The sequence below is a fragment of the Scophthalmus maximus genome, chromosome 10 (genome assembly GCF_022379125.1).
Source record: "Scophthalmus maximus strain ysfricsl-2021 chromosome 10, ASM2237912v1, whole genome shotgun sequence".
Taxonomy (NCBI): Eukaryota; Metazoa; Chordata; class Actinopteri; order Pleuronectiformes; family Scophthalmidae; genus Scophthalmus; species Scophthalmus maximus.
The window spans coordinates 10733389-10750000 of NC_061524.1; the positions used below are offsets into that span (position 1 = coordinate 10733389).

At 43.6% G+C, this 16612-nt stretch overlaps 1 long non-coding RNA gene across 2 annotated transcripts in view; it reads left to right on the forward strand.

Moving 5' to 3' along the window:
* LOC118283305 overlaps nucleotides 1-16612 on the forward strand; it is a 41266-nt gene that overhangs the window by 3394 nt on the left and 21260 nt on the right. Inside the window, exon 1 of one of the 2 annotated variants that reach the window (XR_004784497.2) lies at nucleotides 1227-1941. The exons of the other annotated variant lie outside the window; for it this stretch is intronic. This is a non-coding gene — a long non-coding RNA (uncharacterized LOC118283305). Of the gene's footprint in view, nucleotides 1-1226; nucleotides 1942-16612 lie in introns of those variants that run through there. 2 annotated transcript variants of the gene reach the window in all.

Sequence of the window (16612 nt, forward strand, 5' to 3'; positions counted from 1 at the left end):
CTGCACGCATCCAGGATTCTATTGAGATCCTCGTTGCGTTGCACACCGCCACTCGTCTCCCCGAAGGCATACAGTTTGTCAGAAGATAAGAGCAACCACTTAGATGTTCTGTCACTTTTGTCTTTACCTGAAAATACAGCGTGTGTACCCCCTACACACATAAACACACAAGCACATGCACACTGATACCCATCAACACACTCGCTGTAGTTTCTTTGTTACATAACTGCGAGTGGGAGCTATTTCTCCTCTGAGTGCTAATGTTGTTGTCAATCAAGGCTTTATAGTGGCAGCCACTGCACAATCTCTGCAGAGGCAGAGTAAAGCTTTCATCGTCTTTGTTCGCTCTCCCTTGCCAATCAAAAATGTTCTATTCTCCAGCTTTTTACCTCCACCTCTTGTTCCTCCTTCTCTTTGTGTCTGCGGTTTTGTTGGGGGGGGGGGAATCATTTCCCTGAGAAGTGTCTATGTTGTCTTCCAGCCATGGAACATTTGAGTTGGCGTTAAGGAGCGAGAGGAGGTCAGGTCCACACAGGGAACACGCAGGGACTGTGTTTGACAGGTGCGTGCTATTATTGGAACTGGTGACTTCGAGGGGTATTACACAACTGTGTCGCTCGGACAGGTTTATTTCGACCGCTCGCAGAGCTTTTGGAGTATCTGATAACTCCGGCAGAGCCTGTCACAACAGGTGTCAGGGGAGGGGGATAATGGTACAGTAAATAAGAGAAGCGTTTACATAACTCAAGGCTGGGCACAAATTTGGAGTGTTCGGAGAAAGCCTTCCCGAATTTGAAAGGCAATCCGGTTGGTAGGTTCCAACAAAAGCACACTTGTATTTAGCCATCATCATATAAAGTATGCTAATGACAGGTTGTGCTGGCTATACTGTATACATGTCTGCTGCTCTGTAATGATATAATCACAGAGCAGGAACAGCGGCCGCTCCCCTCCCTAGTGTTCCTCTCTGGCTGGAATGTGCAGGGGGAGAAAAATGATCTAGTGTCATCCGGAGTGATGGAAGCTTCTCTGTTGAGCCAGAGGGACATGTTCAAGGGAGGGGGGGGGGGGCGGATATTTCTGGTTGAGTGTTAGTTTGAGTAAGTCTGGGCACCAAGCCAAGCATGCCGATGGAGGGGAAGGGAGGGGCGGGGGAGTTTTGGAGAGAGAAAGGAAAGAGATAGAAGCCCTTTTGGGCTGGCGCACCATCGGCTTCACTAGCACACAGCTGCTTCTGGAAAATTCTGCACCCTGCCCTACTAAACCACCAGGCATGACATGAATAACAAGAATGGCCTAGCCGTCACCGGCGGATACCCTTTCTTTTGACGTGGGCCTAACAGACTGGTACAAATGCCCTGGTCTTGCACATAGTGGAAAAGTCAACAATGAAGGGGACGCCGGGGCACAATGTGGAAATGAAATCCTGGGTTTAGAAGGCTTTGTCCCAACAAGGACGCAGTTGACACAGACCCTGGGGGCTTTGGAAAAGGCTGTGTAACAAAATGCCAACTGATGTGTTTTGATGGGGTTATTTGTTCACCAGCCAGTCACTAAGTGGAGAGTAGGAACCCGCTAAATTGCTTTCGGTCAGCGTGGAGCTCTTCGCAAATCTCCCTTCCGAAGCTGCATGTGTCCTTTGTGCGAAGACAGCGGCAGCAAAACAAAGCCGGCACTTGAAAAGGCACGTTCTAGCTGGTATGTGTTGCTGTGCTTCTAACATGATCAGTCAACACTTGCCCCGGGTCTAAGTACAGCCTTACCCGCATGTGTGTGTGAGTGTTGCTCTGCAGATGAGATAACGCTAGCCCTTATCCGTCCACGAGGTTGTTAGCCATGCACAGCCCTCGCTGGTGTTGACATTTCCCTGCCCAACCTGTCTGAACACATAGGGCCATGGAGGCTCCTCTCAGGCTGTCTGTTTCCATGGCAGATAAAGAGGTGAGTCACCCGCTCATCTATCCTCCTCTGCTCCTCCTCTGCCTGGCAATACTCTGAGCCTTAACCCCTGTCATTCTTGTTCTCAAGGCCTTATGTGTACATCCAGCACATGGTGGATTGTATAAATAGCAGCGGCCGCGTGGCTCGCCGCTGACACCTGACATTTCCATGCCCCAGCAAGCCACTGATACATTTGGCGCTTGGCACGCATTCTTCTCCCGGGCTTACCCATCTGTTGGTGTAGAGCCCATCCCCCCAGCCACTACTATGTTCTTGTAACATAACACGATCCTCGCCTTTCCCTCTATTCATCTTAGCATGCGAGCACTGCGTGGCACAGACTTGGCCCCTCCCTCCTCCATGTTTGTCTCTGACTCTTAGTCGCTCTCCTTCCCCATCATGCTGTCTTTATTTCACTCTCTCGGCCTAACACCCGGCAATAAACACACACACACACACACACACACGGCACAATCCACCCGAGTCATTAGTCTTTAGATTGGCATTCAGCTGGTGTAGGAAACCCACAAAGGTGGAGAACAGGAAAAGAAAGAAAAAAGAAAAAATGAGAAGGGAATTGTGTGAAGCTGGAGTGATAGTGCGGGCAAAACGTAGAATGGGAGATTGTGAGCAGGCAGGGTGCTTCCTGGCCGCCTGCCAACTTCCAGCAGCAGCACTGCAGCATGTCAATATGTCCGTTGCCAGGGAAACAGGGAGAGCACACACAGCAACACAGCCCATAGAAAACCTTTTTGTTACACTTTTTGATCCTTTCCTCTTTTGAATTTTATTCAAAATGCTCAATAAAATTACATTCCTCTCCAGTCAACTGGGGGGGGGGGGGGGGGGGCATGATACATGAGGACCCCACCAACACCACCAGTCACTGTAAGTGCAATGCCATGGACATGATCCCTCACCTTGTTTCCTCCCGCAAACACAACCAATGGTGTCTAATGATCGCGTGATCAGTCCAAAGTCTATTGATGAAAGACTTGGGGTCTTTGCAGCGATGGCCTTAAAGGTTTCAGCCTTTAATTTGGATGAATCCCCACTCACAAGAAACCGACTGTATTCTCAGCCCTTTAGACGGTAGTTTTGAAAACACACAAAAAAAGGTGGCTTCTATGTCATTGTGATATTTGAAGTGTTTTAATTATATAAATATGCCCTTCATGAGCCGTGCAGGGGTGTGAACACCTGTTTCCTCACTGCACATGTTATCAGGTTGGTGATTGTACCCTGCAGCAAACAGCCTGGCTGTGAGTTATTACTGGCAGGTCTATACTCCTCCATCAGACGTTGTGAAAGAATGACCTCAGATACGTCAGGGGGCGCAGTGCCTCTGTTGCAAAGTCACTACTTGCAACATAAGTCATGTTTTTTTTGCCTGTTGAGCCACAAAGTGACCCAGCAACCTTATCAGTCTGTCACAAGACATGACCTTGATCACAGTTACCACTAGGTCACTATGGAACTGCTCGTGTTGTACTCTGTTAATAGCAAATCCTTTGTCTGAAGGAACCTGAGCAATAAACGGCTGGCCCTTTATCTCGCAACCTGTTCTCAGCTCTTGATGTATTACAGCTTTTTAGTGATAGGCCTTGATCTACGAAGAATGTAATGAATATTAAATATACATACAAACTTACAAAATATATACAAAATATTATCATGTTTTAGCCTAATACATTTACAATCTGATAACCTTATGGTTAAGCTTATTGCGCACACATTGCAGTGTCTTTTTCATGCCGGTGAATATATTTCTGTGTAGCAGAAGGACAGCTAAAGGACAACTGTCAGCCACACCTAGCTCGGCTGTCTTATCCAAGTCTGGCTCCGTCTGTGCTCGTATCACTGGAGGGGAAAGGGGGTGTGCCAACTATAGCACCTTGGTACTTTTCAGAACTCTATCTGTGACTGTGAGTGGTCTAACAGCTGCTGCTGCAGTGCCTGAGCTTGCTCGGGATGCGGACGAAAGTGCTGATGTGTCCTGTTATTTTGGGTTGTGTGGTGCCCTAGGGGCCAAGAAATTTTTGGAGGAGACAAGGCAAGATTGCTGGGGGGCGGGGAGCGTGCCCAGAGAGTATTTTAGCCTAGCGTTTCTCCAAGAATGCAATGTGACCCTCGTTGCCACATGGTGCTGTGGGAATCCTGAGGGGGTGTGGAATTGCTGACAGTACCAGGCTGAGCGATGGGCACAGACACGAACACAAAGATTGGATGTGCTGCTATCTGTCTCTGATGATTGGCAGTATTTCTGGCTGTCTTTTGCACTTGACGGGAAGGGCTGCTGATGGCACGTCATGCTTGATGAGCTTTACCCATCATTTGATCCAAGCTACACTTCAACTTCAGTTTGAAAACTCATTCACGACAATCAAAACAAAAGTAATTCACCTCAAAGTCAATTTAGTGGGCCATTTGGAACATAATCATAATCAGCAGATGGAGTTTGAACTTTTCAGTCAAAATGCAGGAACAGTACAATCTTACACAACCTTGTAGTAGTTCAAAAGGAAGGCAATCAGTATTACCGCAATTTTTTTACTAGTATTTCAATTAATATAGTTGTTATTAGGATTTCAAGATTCAAGAGATTGGGAAGAGCTTCATTATAATTGTCTGCCGAGTCATTCAGATATATTAAAGAGAGAGATATTAAAAATATAAACTAAAATCTACAAAACAATAATATAGAAAATACAACCTACAATTACCATATAACCAGTGCTAATACTGGCCATACTGATAGATTATAGGAAACTTGTCAAGCAGTTCAGTAAGGAATTTACAGATCTGTATCCTTGTGCACCAAACACTGCAAATACTTTCATTAGTATCATCGTAATTAGTAGTAAGGGCATTCTTTAAAGATCAACAATTTAATTTGCAATTACAATGACAGCGGATGGTTTTCAATCATGCCACTTTTCGTTTATTTGTATTTTTCACCTACTCAAAGCAAAAACTGTGTGTATGAATCCTGACCTGTTGTTTGTTAAACTCTGTCTTTCCTCTGTGGGTTCCCCATCATGTCCCTGTCAGGAACAGTGAAAATGAAATCATTCTCATCGTGCGCTCTCCATACATTTCCCATTGACTGATGATAAACAAATATCTGAGGAATAACGTGTGTAATGTCTTTTTCGCAGGCTGCTATTGCGACAGTCTGACGCCTGGACTTGTAACGTTGTGCTGATACATAGAATTTAAATCATTCTGCTCAATCTAACTTGCTCTACATCTGCTGGAAGCAGCTGCTACATGCCTGAAATGTTAATGTCAAACATCATACCACCATTAACACTCTCTGCAGGCTGAAAATGTTATCATAGATCTTTGCCCAGACATCACACTGCCATTTCCATTCACCTCGCACGTGGTAGTAATATAACAGCCCGTTTGGCTTCGCGTGTGGGAGAAAGATGCCATGTCATTTACTTAATTACACATCCCCTACCTTGAAAACTATGTGATTTATGTAGGTTGCCACTCACTTTAAACTGCCCAGGATTCAAAGGGGCTTCTCATTCTGTACTTCATCAGAAAATCCTCATCCATGCTCAATATGACACTACATTAATTAAGAGGGATACTCACAGATTGCTCCATTAATCATTTTAGCTCACATTTTCATGCTTGGCCTAACATTGCAATTTGCATCTTGTTCCCCTCATAACAGAGAAAAAAGGCAGTGGATTTGAGAAGGCAACAGCTTCATTGTCATGTTATGGGAGTTTGACAGTAACCTCAGAAGGATGGATAATGGTGCTGACTCACTGAAGTTTGTCTCCCAGACATCTGGAACATTAAATCAAGGTCACGATGCAGATTTCTACCTCTCACTAAATCCCAATGTCAGTTGACATTATTCCATGCAGCAGGCCTGTAAGGGATGTTTTGATCAGTTTTGAATTTTATTTATTTTAGTCTTATAGACATGTTGAATATTAACTTTGAGAGAAAATCAATGTAATAGAACCCTCTTTACCGTTCTATATAAGGACAATATGCTATTCGCTTTTAGTGTAATATGACCCGTGTGTGTGTATATGTGTGTGTGTGTGTGTGTGTGTGTATTAAGCTCATTATGCTTAATGAACACACATAGGCAGATAAAGGAAAATGTTTTACCTTCAATCAGATGACAAAGTTTATTATGCTTATGACATTATATGTCAATTTTGTTTCAATGCGTTAGCGATTGGCACCACGTGACTGTATTTAGACAAAGGCCAGAAACAGACTGCTTTGTTATTTTAGCCTCTCATGTGATCGGCACTCAAACACCACAGGGCCACTTTCAGAGACCCGCCCTGCAGTCCTCTGCAGACGGACACAGAGAGGGTCTGTTACTGGAGAAACAAAAGTCAGTGTACAGTGTCGTCACATTTCCAACTCACAGGACAAGGCTTGAAAGAGAGAAAAGGGCCGCAAACAAACATCCTTTGTTTCCGTCAAAACAAGACGGCGTTTGTTGTTGCGCTCTGGGCTGTGATGTCATCGTCATGGTTCATCCTCTCTGTGACCTCTCGTGGTTCTAAAACAGCGCACAAATGCAAATATGAATGTGTTCATCTAACTTCACAAAAATAGATCAGTGGGTTCACCGTTCCCTGAAGCTGTGCTACATAGACTCTGCTTGCTGGAGCTGCACAAAACAAAACTCTATTATCTGTGCTATATTGTCTGAGCAGCATCATTATCCGAGGCAGAGGAGAAGCTGAGAGACATAAAACTGAAAATACTGTGACATTTTACGGTTAACTCTTTAAATCACGGCATGCCCAAAGACTGCAACAGCTCTTTCACACAGGAAACTGTGAACTCCTAATGCAGCCGACCTTTGATGATGTAAGCGATGCAATCCTCATGATAGATGCATCAGGCTTTGGCCTTGGGCTGCTCTGAATGTTCTACTCCCTTGAGGCCAAGCGGGCTAAACTGGCGAAAGCAGACCCCATCAATACACAACGAAGCAACACTCTGGATCACCTCAGCCACTGCAGTAAATCAAGGCCTTGTAACACGTCGATAGGTCTTTATCCAAAACGACAAACAAAACAGGCACTTTACTATCTGAAGATGGCAGGGGCCAGATGTTAATTTGCCTGTAGCGCTGCAGTTATTATCCTAACAAGCGAGGTAGCACGTCGCCTTCACCTGAGATAAAAAAATTTAAATGAAGTGTGATTTCTCTGCTAAAATTGCTATAACAAAGGAGGTGGGATATGAAGATTGGGGAAATATGTTTATTCACCAGTCTATTCAAAGCTTGATTCATACAGGAAAGGATGGTGTCCCCCCCCCCCCCTTTCTCCTGACTCCAGCTTCACATTTGATGCACAGATATAAAAGCAGCATCAATCGCCTCAGTTAGTCTAACTCGCACCAACAAAGTGACAAAGTGCTTTACTCCACCGATAACTGGCTAGTTTGCACTAGCAAGCTTAGCTCAATGAAACTCAAAATAAGAAGGAAATAAGACAAAATATTGTCATGGGGTTTGGTGAAAAATACCTACCGGTCAACTGCTGCTGACCAGGAACAGTGGCCTAAGCACTGGATGGATGACAGTGGGGGCTGTATCTGACATTTCCTCAAATATGTCTTTACTTCGCTGTGTGTCTGACAGAGACAAACGACATCATGAAGAGAGTGGCATGGCTTTAGAAAGTCACATGTATTGAAGTAAGCTGTGCCATTCAAAGTAATGAATACAAATCTGATTTTTAATTTTGCTCTTATGATGAGCTGCCGTCTGACTGGAGGACAGTCCATGACCCGCTTTGAATACAGTACAATGCAATGCAAAGGGGGGGTTAAGAATTACATAACTGTAAATTGTTTCCTAGATTTACACCATGTTTTGAGCTCATTAAAAGGTGATTTGCTGTAATGGGTGCCACGTCGAGTGCATAATCAGCTGAGCACACCACGATTCGAGAGATTGCATAAGCTCTATATTTCATGAGACGTCGTTGGTGTTGCCTCATTCTTGTGTGTGTCTACAAAAGGAGTGTATGAGGAATGCAGCTGTGAGTCAGCACAGGGGAATGGCAGCGAAAGTCGGGATGAGACAGAGGTTGGCTTATACAAGGTGAAGTTTGAAAGAAAGAGCAAACGTCATCGGTCCAGTATGTTCAGATGAATTCCCAATGAATGACTCTCAAGTGAGCTCTCAGTTGCACTGAAACATACCATGGGGCCTGTGCAACTCTGTTCTCCTGTCATGAAGGTAGCGGTGTTGATTTACTAGATTTGTACATGTGTGCCGTTAATAATTTGTTTTCGGGTAACAAAAAAAAATAGCATTCATATAAATAGGCATCAAGAGTGACAGATATCCCAACAGGCAGTCTGATGGCCTTTATTATCTACCAATAAATGTGTTGGGCCTTTGCGATGCTAATCTCGAGCAATGTAGCAATAAAGGTCAATATTAAATGTGGAGAACATACAAGAGCAACAGTGGTCAATAGGATATCATTCATTTGTGCTATTACTGAGACATTAAAACCATGACCTACACATGAAGCTGACATGGACATCTTATTTTCTGCATTGATATTACTTTCAACACACATAGTACTAATTGATCTCTCCAATTGGGTATTGGGAATTATGTCATACTATTATTATCTATTTTTTCAAACCAGTGACATTTTTTCTTTAATAAATCTACTCTCTAAGCCCAGAGCTTTCAATCGAATCACATGGACTTCATCAGTTTGCTCAGTTGTTTTGGACGTGAATCAACTCAGTAGCTACAAATAATGATGAATTAAGATCAAATTGAACAGTTGCTGAGCATGTGTGCCAAACAATCCATCTCCATAAATTGAGAAAAACTGATAAAGACTCTTGAATATGGTTGAAGACTATACGTAAAAAAAGCTAGTAATTGGACTTTAAGTAACCTTTAGTAATTTCAACAAATATGTGTTGCAGTTCATACTTGTTATTGTGAGTGAATGTGATTTATTATGAACTTTTATTCATCGTTCTCCATTTCTGCTATTTAATTCATTATTCATTATATCTTGTTGCTATTATGTAAGTTCTATTCATATATGTTTATTTCCCTTTATTTTTTGAATACTTTTCAGTATACTCCTACACCTATGAATTTATGATGTGTGTGTGTGTGTGTGTGCATTATGAAATATAAATGTAAATATAGATGAATTGAACTTGTCCTTTTCAGACTTTTGTGACCACCTGGCTAGTGCCGCCACAAACAGAAAACGTACTCCCCATCTTGCTGCGTTGAACACGACAAAATAGTGTTATGTCAGCGCACAGGAAAAATAGCAGTAAATTGGGAAGCAGAGAGGTACAAAGAGGTGTGGAGGGAGGGTTGGAGGGAGACGAGCTCTGAGATTCAGGCTCTACCTGAGGCATGGAGGGGTACATCATTATTCAGAGCAGTGCTTTGATGTTGAGGCTGCGTGGATCTCAGGGAGCAGGCAAGAAGCAGTTCTAATTAAAATAGTAACAATGCAGCCCGAGTTGCCCTGCAGAAACGGGGTCTTTGAAGAGTCACTGAATGCCCCATTTAGTGCTGGCTGCCCACAGATAACAGCAGATATTACACTGACGGACTCTGAGGTCTCTGTCGCAGAATGTGTATTTCTTTGCCACAATTCCATAAAGAATTTTTGTTGGTGTGTGTGTATGTGTGTGTGTGTGTGTGTGTGTGTGTGTGTGTGCAATGAGTTCTCGGTGTCCTACTTTCGGGGCTCTTTGGTGGTGTTGTGGGCCTGACAGGAGTGACAGATTGAGATGGGCTGCTGGTACTCAGAGGCCAGGCGAAGACAGGGAACCCTGGGGGATCTTGGTATGACAGGTAGACAGAGGAGAGGCAGAACTTCATTATAACTGTTGTAAAGGGGAGAGTTTGAATATCAGCATTAGCATCCCCAATCAACACAAGAAAAATGTTTCTGCCTTAATCTTTTTACTCTAATACATTTGACCCATAAAACCCTTTATTCTGATACAATAAAGTTTCCCTCATCACATTCATAGTGCTGTATTTCTCTGGCTTGTATAATGCAGATTTTCCCCATGTCCGCCAAGCGTGTTTATGTCTCTCCTCATATCTACTGAAGCATATTGCAGTGAAAGGCACAAGTGGGCTGTGGAGAGAGCTGAGTGATGCCCTGAGACAGCAGCAGTTCAAAGAGACTGTCTGCATAGAGAGAAGGGTCTAATTTTAACTTGGAGACAGAGGGGCTCATGAAACAGCTCTCCGCCTAACTACAGCTCAATTATTCATCAACACAAGAAGTCTCTCAACTAAAGAGCCTGACACGTTATTCATTCTCCCTCTCCTACCATGCTGTTTCATTCAGACACAAAACCAGCCACCCACACATACACACACACACACACACACACACACACACACACACACACACACACACAGACCAAAGCTACCCACCCTACCCTCGTCCTGAACCACATAGTGTCCTCCCGAAAATGCAGGCTTGATGAAGATGAGTCAAAAACACATAATGAGGTGTGTACTGCACTGAGGTTCATGTTTTCAAAATGCAAAAGCAGCAGTTCGTAAAAAAACGTATTACCTTTTTGTGAGTCATAACAAAATAATCTTTTGTTGGTTGTCTGGTTAACAAATATTTTTAAATAATTTTACTTCTCAACAAAAGTGCAAAAGTCAACTCAAAGTAACCTTAACTGCAGCCACAATCATTCTCTTTTGTTTTTGTTTTTAAAATCGGGTTGGTTCATTATTTACTCTGGTTCATTATTAACTATTGCGATGACTAAATAATGTAAGTGTTGATAGTGGCTTTGACCGTGAGTACATCTTGGTTAACCAGCACAGACACGAGCCTGTCCTCGTCTAAGTTTTTGCAAGTCTAAACAATGAAAGTCATTTTCACAACATGATCTGGATATGAAACCAGTCAGAGTTTTAGGCGTGAATGCTTGCTCAACCTGATGACTCGTTGTTCTGCTTTGTTGCGGCAAGCGTCATCTCCGACAGATGACTTGTCATGTGACACCGAGCAGATTCCTGCAAAGCTGGTCCTGTAGTAGGAGGAAAGACTTCATGAAGCAGCGCTTCCGATCTCTCAGTTGACTTTTCCCATAGAGTCCTGAGTACGAAAGCTCTGTTGCTACGAGTGTAATGATGCTCTGGACGATACAGCCGAGCACTATTTTTTTTTATCTCTGTGACAGCAAATCGGAGATGCCATAAAACATATACCCCTGTATTATAATTTTTGTTCTTATGTGCTAAGCTTAAAAAACACCACTGGGCTTCAAAGCTGCTTCCCTCTAGTTTCACTTTGAATTCTCCACAGAAAAGACTGAAGATTTAATTCAAATTATTCAAAGGCATCAATTAGCCAGATCTTATAACTGCAGTTGGACATACGGTAAGCTCTTTATCATCGTGACCATTTTGGAAATTGGAAGTTGTTGACCTTCACTCAAACAGCTACAGATCCCTGGTCAGCACAAGCAGTAGCTCGGCCCTGAGGCCTGATATGACGGACGCAGTAGTCTGAACGTGTTGAATGTTTGTAATAAGTTTATTGCTTTGGAAGTCACTGGGTGGCCTTAGGTGAGCAGTGCAACCCCAGGCAATCTGGGAGGGGATTTGCGCCTGCTGTGATAATGACACCATTTTAAGACCCATCCAGACAAGCTGACAAATTAATGCTGACACTGTATTTTCATGTTGACTAACGACCTTAAGGCAAACACTGATAAACACATGGCTCTGCCTGTCTGATAGACAGAAAGAGCCATGATGTGTGTGTGTGCATTTATGTTTCATTTTAAGAGCTAATATAAAACCCACTGAAAACCCAAAGAGGCTTTGTGTAAATATCTCACTCAATATGTCCGGCATGTTTTTATTTGTTCCCAGCAACAGACAATACAAATACAAGTGTAGGTGCGTAAATCTACAGAATCAATAGAGGAAAAAATAATAATGCCTCCTCAGTATTATTATTGCTCTGCAGTAAGTTCGTCCCTTTTCATCACAAAGAGAAAACATTACTTCCCCTTTGTGGGGTGGCTGGATTTAGTATGAGCTGTCTATCTTTGAAAGGCAGCAGGTGCTATATGTGTAGCGAGGGAGATAGGGCTCGTTCGAGACAGTCAGGTGTTTGCAGATAAGGCCACAGAGGCTAACTTTAGCATCTGACTAGAGGAAAGAAAAGCTGTGATTGCTGTTGCTCTGGAACATTGGCTGCAGAGATGGAGGAGATTTCTATTCAAACGTATCTTCTCTGGAGATACAATAGACCTGCATGTCAGCTTTAGACTGGTGGACAAAACACTTACATTGGACCATTCGCTAAAGTCGTCCCTCAAAAAAGGACCTGTCCTATTGAAGCTCGGTGACGAGTGATGATGTCTGTCTAAAATTAAAAAATAAAATTCAGATGATCAGAAGTGCAAGCAACGGATTATGTCCATCTTCTGTATCATGGGCTGTACATGTGAGTGTATCTAACTGTCTCAATACCTACAGTGGTAACACTGCGTTTTTCCACGGCCAGTGAGCACATCATTAACCATAGGTTACATTCGTTTATGGGGTCAGAGGTTACATTTAACAGCATGTAACACCTCAAGACTCTCCAAAAATGTGCTTGATCTTACTTGTTAAAGACGACGCTGGGAGCTATCACAGCTTAGGCCAATGTTAGCATCTCTCTCCTGCTGTAATTGGATTTGGAGTTTTGAATTTTACACAAAAGCAACCTCAGCCAAATATGTTTTCCAAGACTGTTGCACTTGCCAAAATGTCGTTTCTCATCTCTTAAGCTTTCTCTTTCATTAGAAGTTAAGTTTGAGCTAAGTGTTGTTACAGATAACTGATACTGATAGCAGTTGACTGTTCTTGTGTTCTTTATTTCTACAGGAACTAGCTCTAGACAACAACACCAGTGCTCTTTCCTTTACATTTTTTCGACATCATCAGATCATCAGCCGGCTTTTGCCTGGGGAATGTTGCTTAAGCCTTGGTGCGCTGGCACAACAACATGTATGTCGACATAAAATGCACCTTGAAGAGCCCCCTTTTGCAAGATTTGAAAAAAAAATTTTTAATAATCTAATGAGTGAGATGGAAATTAAAAAGTCAGAGGCACCATTTCAATGTAGCTTAGTGGATCACACCACTGACTTTGGTACAAAATGCTGGGGGTTAGATTCCATGTCAGGGTTTGCTTAAGAATCCATGACTCTGAGGCCCAGGCCCTTAATGCTACCTACCTACCTCTGATAGGTAATTGATTATTGTAAGTCGCTTTGGACAAAAGTGTCAGCGAAATGAATTCCTGTTAATTAAAGAAGCAAGCTAGTTGGAGCGGATGAAATCTGCCGTCAGCAGTCATCTCCCCGTTGTCTAGTATCTGAGGTGATCAGGCTCACCGAATGACGGTCTTTTGCAACATTTCCATGATCTGAGGGGGTGAGGTCATAGATAATGTCCTGTCTTATCTTGCCATACTGTGACGGTGTGTGTGTGTGTGTGTGTGTGAGTGTGTGTGTGTGTGTGTGGGTGTGTGTGTGTGTGTGTGTGTAAATAGGTTTTTTTTCCAAAGGGGAGGCAGATAGACTGCAGGACATTGTGACGGGGACGGAGCGCAGAACACTCCAGAGTTTCCTGGCAGCGTGGAAACTGCAGGGCACCCCCGCTCTTCTCAGCACTGAGCTGCTATCTGCTATCTGTCTGTCGGGTGGCCTGGATAAACACGTGTAATGGCGTGGAAGACTCTGCCAGCCACTCTCAGCCTCATATCCACCTCCACCTACTAAGCTGTATGTTCTCCTGACACGAATACGTCAGCGCACAGTCTAATGACACCATTTAGGCTCGTAGATATTAGCGGGCATCATGAAATCACTTTGATGTCCCCCTGGCCTCCTTTTTTCTGGCACAGTAGGAGTTCAGGTGGAGTTTTTTTTTCCCCCCTGCTCAAGTTTGTTTTTCCTGTGTCGAATCTCTGTGATGGTTTGCCACAGAAAAAGCTCTCTGAGCAATGCATCATCCCTTTAGAAGCTGAATGCAGTGCCAGGCAAGCTAAGTATTTCGCCGCAGGCAATGAAGGCAAGAAACTTCTTTTTTGCTTAGTGGAATAAGCAAACCCAAAAGACACAGCATTAATTATTCACCCCCCCTGCACCAGTCTGACATTCTGATTATGACTGGAGGTGGTTACCGGGTATCAGTAAGGTTGCAGAATAGTATTTTTATATAGCTGTTGCTATAATATCTTTGCTGCCAAGAAATATGGGCCTGTGTGATGTGTAAACCGCCTGCAGGGCATCAAAATGAATGGTGATAATTCTTGTGCAGAGAATGTAGCCTATTTTATGTGGCCACTCCCCTGGAAGGAAAGGCAAGGTAATTACTAGTCTCATTATTTTGTGAATGACGTTGATGGTCATTTTGTTTCCCTACTTAAAATAGGCAGCGCGTGATTGAACACGGGGCAAAGCGAGACATTGTTTGCACTATCTGTGAACTTGCGTAACTGACAGACAGAATACAGAGACGCGGAGAAAGAGACTGATACTTGAATGAAGGGTGTTGGCTTTTCTGCTTTGATTACAGGTGAGCAGGTTTGTCAGTGTCTGCCAAAATACTGTCTCCCTGCCAAAACAAGCGGCATTGAACGCCCAAGGGCTGAGCCCTGGAAAGCTGCCAGTGACTGAACACACTGTACGTCGTGGAACTGTGCTAGTGGGGTGGATTTAGGCCAGCCCAACACTGTCATCTTTGTTTCGTTGGAGGGCAACATAAAAATACCATTGTACGCTAGTCACATTACTGCTGCGGTCTTTGTCAAACATCAGAATGTGATCTGGTGCAACAGCTGCTCTGACAAAGTTTGTGGAGGGCAGAGAGTTGACTCACTGCACAGCCAAGGTGGAGTTAATTGAATTATAAAAAAGCTATTTACAGCCCTCAATGACAGTTACAACCTCAGGCAAATAATGAGCTTATCTACCATCCCAATGATCACATGGGGCCCATTTTTTTTTCAAGACTGGGCAAAGCGATTCTACATCCTGGGCGGTTGAATGTCGCAGCAACACTTGCGGTAGCATCAGCACACGACTCTTCCTGTGGTGTGGAAGTGTGGGTAGTCTTGGCCGGCCTGCACAGAGAGGGGTGCACTGTGAAAACTGGCATGTTGAGGCTTTCATGCCACTGTCACGCTGTTCACAAGGTGCCCCGGAGGAGTGTCACAACGCATTCTTCTCACTTAGTAGAGCATGTCCCTGTCACACTCTGGTTTGCCGTAGTCAGACGGCATTCCCTTCCTGCCATCTGTCGCCTGTATTATAGTTGCATGCAATAGTTATTCAAGGCAACTAGGTTTAAGCTCAGCTCTCAGAGGTGCCTACGTGCTGTATCGTGTTCTGCTGATGCCACAAAAAACAGCCGCAATCATGAAATGTCCATGAACAAATTAGTATTATCTAAGGTGCTGGACATGTGTCCAAAATATCCACTAAACATCCTGGATGAGCTTTATGAGGAAAAATGCCAGCTGGAAGTCATAATAAGAAACACAAAGAAGCTCCAGCACTTGATGGTCTCCTATCCAATCTGCACGAGAGCCGTCCCTTTCTGTCACTCTCAAAACGCCGATATGTTGTGGCTGTTAACACTGAGCCAATAGTGATCCTGGTTACTTATCATAGTGTCCAGTTAAAGAGGTGTATAGTAGTTTATGTGTGAAGTGAGTAGCCCACACGTTTGTGACAGCGTTATTAGCCCGAGTCTCTGGAGCTGTTGAGAAGAAGGCACAACATGGTAACGCTGCACACAGCACGTGGTTTCAGTTATGACCAAGCTGTACCCTAGTTTTCAGCTCCTTCAAGTCGAAAAATAAACATATAAATAACATTTTATACCATTTGTGTGCGGTCACACGGAAGCTGTTTTTCCACGCGTTTGCAAACGGTTGCTTGTGTCTGTCGATGTGTCTGTGACCACGGTTATGTGAGTCAGTGGAATAGGGTGAGTGGTAAGGCTGGGATTTTGTGCTTTAGAGCTTTAATTATCTCAGAAACAGTATTTTCTGAGTACAGTGTGTCAGGATAAAAAACACAGCTATGACACAGGGTCTAATCTAAATATGTACACTTTAATTTCATGTCATGCAAGTCGCCAAAAAGCCTACATCATTACATTTCAAATATATGTTATAAATATTAGTTGACATGACCCACAATGACGGCTTGATTTCTTTTCTCACAAAAAGATGTGGGGGGTGTTTTGATCTATGTTGCGATGCCGCGCAGTTGGAATGAGTCTCCCGTTTTGCTGGTCTGTCACGTCAGCTGCGGGAGAACATTGGTTTTGCTACCAGAGATGAAATCGAAGCACATGCACAGAACCTAATTTGCAATCAGGACTTAAAAGGCTGCTGCTTGGCATCGATGGCAGAATATATGATGCGATGGATGCATAAATCCGAGATAGAGAAAATGCATTATGCACAGTCCAGATAAGATGGACGTCATTTGTCTGCTTCCATTTGGAGTCCAGGCACTCAAGGAAGTTTGACTGCAGTGTTTCTCATCAGGGGGCAGGCATTAGTTATTGGCAGAAAAGCTCAAGGCCAATAAAACACATTGACTTCCACCTTTGCAT